A 4,154-nucleotide genomic window follows, 5' to 3' on the forward strand; every position below is an offset into this window, starting at 1 on the left:
CCTGCCTCTGTCCTCACACTTAACCTGTGTTTCTTCATCGGTGTGTGACTTCTGAGCTCAGCCAGGGCCCCCATGAAAATGCCCGTGACCGTGACCGCCACTTCCAGGCAGAGGTGAGGAGCAACACATGCGTCTACTTTCGCTCCCTCCTGAATCGCTGCTTTAAGACAGAAAAGGGAAGTTTTTAGAAACACGTGAGTCCACGAGGAGGGGGATATGGGAAAGGAGGCAGCACCCACGTCTTGGAAGCTGGAAAGACAGGTGGACAGGTAGAAATAACTCTAGAAAGCAATTCTAAGTTAGCAGTGGAATCTGGAACTGCCTGGGGGACTGGCAGCACCAAGTCCCTCTGGAAGTGGTAAGGAGTCGGCCAATCCCTTTTCCCATCCCCCGACCCCCACAGGACTTGTAAACTTAGTTTTGTAGGGAGTAAATTAAGGGTCCCAGGCCCAGCTGAGTATGAGAGGGCCAGAGAGGAGGCGTGGCCCGCCCAGGAGGAGACACCTAAAGATACTGACTTCAAAGGATCCACAAGCAAAAGGCTCGGCCACACCACCCACGTGGACAAGCCCCAGTCCTGTGCTCAGAGCTTACGCTCAGCATTTCCGTCCCCGCTCATATATGAGCAGAAGATTCAAGAACTACTGAGGAGAACCTCAAACATGACGGAGAAAGACCAAAAAAATCAGCCAACCAACCAAAGGCAACAGACACAAATTAGGGAGAAGAAAATGCCCCAAATTAAAATGAAACAATCATGAGTATGTTCAGAGGAAAGACAGGCAAGAATGAGAAGCAAGAACAGGATGCCATTCAAAAAGAACCTTCAGGAAACAAGACGTTTGGGGCAATAAAAAGTCTGATAGAAATGAAAAGCCCAATAAAATATCTGGAAGATATGATTGAAGAAATCTTCCAGAATACAGGCAAAAATAAACAACAACCCATTAAAGATTAAAAAACAAAAAGACCTGTATACAGTATGTCCAAGATTGACAAGAATGCCAGGAAAAGATAAAAAAGAAATGGAGGTGAGGAAATAATAAAATAATGCAAGGAAATTTCCTCAAACTGAATAACATGAGTTTACTGATGGCAAGTGTGCTCTGGGTGCCCAGAATAATAGATGAAAATGGAACTTACATGATATTTCAAAAGACTGGAGAGAAAAATTACTTTCTTCGAACCTAGAGACTGAGAGAGACTGAAAGAAAGCAGAGAGAACATAGAACAAATCACATACAAAGGATCAGAAAAATGATTATTTTGGAACTCTCAAAATACTAGAAACTAGAGACCAGCCTCCAGACGGCCTCCGGTGACTCCCGCAGCGGGGCGTGCGCACTTTGCGCGGAGTCCTCTCCCACCCGGGGTAAGGCCTGCGGATAGGATACGCTGAAATGATGGTGCAGGTCTCTGTCACTGGGCCATACGAGACACTGCAGCTTCTGTCTGCCTCTCCCTTGAATCCATTGCTCTGGGGGAGGTCAGCTGTCCTGTGGTGAGGACCCTCAGGGTTCCTTTGGAGAGCAGCTCCCCAGGGGGAGGAACGGGAGGCCCCCAACAGCTTGCAGCGTCACTTCCTAGTTGCATGAGTGAGCATTTTGGAAGCTGATCGCCCAGCTCCAGTTAAGGCTTCAAGCACCTGCAGCCCTGGCCCAGAGCTTTCCTGCAACCTCATGAAGGACTCCAAGCTGAACCAACCAGCTCAGGCACCCCCATATGCCTGACCCACAGAAAAAAATGCTATGGTTGTCTCAATCTGCTACCCTTACGGTTACTTTTAAACACAGCAATAGGTAATAAAAATGGAAAAGAGCAAATTGTCACAATGCTGAAGGAAGATTATTTCCAACAGAATGTTATGCCATCCAAATTCTATACCCATCAATCAAGCATGAGGGTGGAGCAAAGACATTTTCATGCACATCAGATTTTTAAAATTTTGCATTCTTTGTCCCCTTTCTCAGAAAGCTCTATAGGGTATGTCTCAGCAAACCAAGGGAGTAAACCAAGAAACAGGAAGATATGGGGTCCAAGGGACAACAGCTCTGATAGGGAGTTACATTCAGGGTAGACAAAAGGCTCTGGACAGATTCTTTAAGAAAATAAAAATGATAGAAACCCATAGCGTCCAAGATCTTTTTTTTTTTTTTTAATTTCTGTAGTCTTTCTTTCCTAAATGAAAGTGTTATAGCATTATGATACAAATCACAATAAAGCAATGGATATTATGTACATTACTACTTCCTGTTATTGATTATTCCATTAAACACAGTCATGGGTTAATTATAAATTATAATGGGGCTAAATAAAATATTAGGATCTCATAACCAAAAATTGATTAGCATTTTGTCCAAAAATCTTAAGAACTTTAGACACTAGGTAAACAGTTTGGGGCTAAATTAGTGATACATTTATTGAAAATTAAGCAAATGAAAAAACCTCCAGGGAAGCAAGAAGCCGTGCAGGAGAAAAGAAATTACAGTTTCTCCTTGTCTCAGCTGTGAATGGCATTTAGAGTTGTAAGGGTGCCAACACTGAATAAATACTGAGCTAGCCAAGATGATCATGTAAGTGTTGAGGGTGTGGCTGCAGCAGGGATGGGCTAGATCCCCATCTACCCTAGCGGAAAATCAAGACTATGAACGAAATGGACAGGTTGAGCAGTAGTAATACAACGTGCCACTTAGAGGCCTGAAGGTGAATACGAAAATGAGCAGCTGGAAGAGGTCCGTGTGGCTGCCTCTGGGGACAAGATAAGCAGGTGTCAGAGGACTCCCAGTTTTCTAACGATCCACACAGAACCATCTGAATCCTTACACTGGGGGCAGGGCTAATTTTGATAAATAACTGAACTTCAAAATCCCAGTTAGGATGGATTTTATTCTTCATCCCACAAACTGGGCCTGTTCACGTCCCTGTCCATGATTTCTGGGACTCTGGGGGACTGAGGCCATGTCCTCAAAGATCACCCTGCTTCTACTTCAGCCCATCAGTCCAAGTCTCCATCACGACCACCCATACTCGGGGTTCAGGGCTAGTCCTTAACATTCACCCTTTCAAGGTATGAACAGGAGATCAATGAAAGTCGGGAAGTGGGGGGTGTACACGGCAGCTAACAACTTCCGGTGTAGGCATTGGTTCTCAAAGGGCCCCAGATCTGCCCCCTGGGCCCTTCTCTCCCCTTCCTCTGTCCTGAGAGGCAATCCTGATTGTCACCAGTTCAGTCAGCACTGCGTGATGTGCTTCTCAGTGAAGCCTGTCAACAGGCAAGGACCGTCGCTCCCATTCAGATGGGTAACCAAGCCAGAGGCAGCTTAAGTCAGAGCTAATGGCAGACTTGACATTCAGACCAGGGGCAGAGCCCTCAGAACTGGTGCCCCTGCCTCTGCCTGTGCCCACCTTCCCTGCCAGCAGCATGCCCTGGGGCTCACCCTCAGGATGGAGCTTGGTCACTAAGACAGGCTGTGGGGAGGAGGGCGGGCCCAGAGTGGAGCCCCAGGGTGCTTGCGCTGAGCTGCAGAGGCTGGGTGAGTAGCACGGAGCAGCTCTCACAAGGCCAGCTGCCTGGTGTCCTCCACTTCCTGCTTGCTAGCTGTGTGCCCTTGGGTGAGTCACCTAACCTCCCTGTGCAGAGTTAATAGTGCCTTTCGCATAGGTGGCTGTGAAAGTTAAAGAAAGAAGACCTGTGGCAGGTCAGCGCTCCACAACTTCCACTGACATTGTCGTGCAGCCAGACAAGTCCTGGCTCACCTGACTTCCCAGGGTTGCCCACACCCAAGCCTGGGTTTAGATTTTCCTGGGGTGTAACACAGAGAAGGCAAGTAGTGACTCTGTGGCATTTTACTACACTGATGGACAGTGACTTCAGTGGGGCATGGGGGGGACTCGATAATATGGGTGAAAGTAGTGACCACAATGTTTTTCATGTGAAACCTTCATATGAGTGTTTACCAATGATATCTTGATAATAATAAAAAAATGTTAAAAAAAGAATACTTTCCTGGGGTTGGGTGGAATGGAGAAGTTATCCTGGGGTCAGTCCTCCTGACTGGGGTCAAACACCAGGTGCTCAGCCCAGTGAATTTATGGGAGGGGGTGAGGTTGGGGTGCATGGAGCCTTGAGGGCAAGTGACTGGCTTGCAGCCCCT

Source organism: Manis pentadactyla, chromosome 4 (genome assembly GCF_030020395.1).
Source record: "Manis pentadactyla isolate mManPen7 chromosome 4, mManPen7.hap1, whole genome shotgun sequence".
Lineage (NCBI taxonomy): Eukaryota > Metazoa > Chordata > Mammalia > Pholidota > Manidae > Manis > Manis pentadactyla.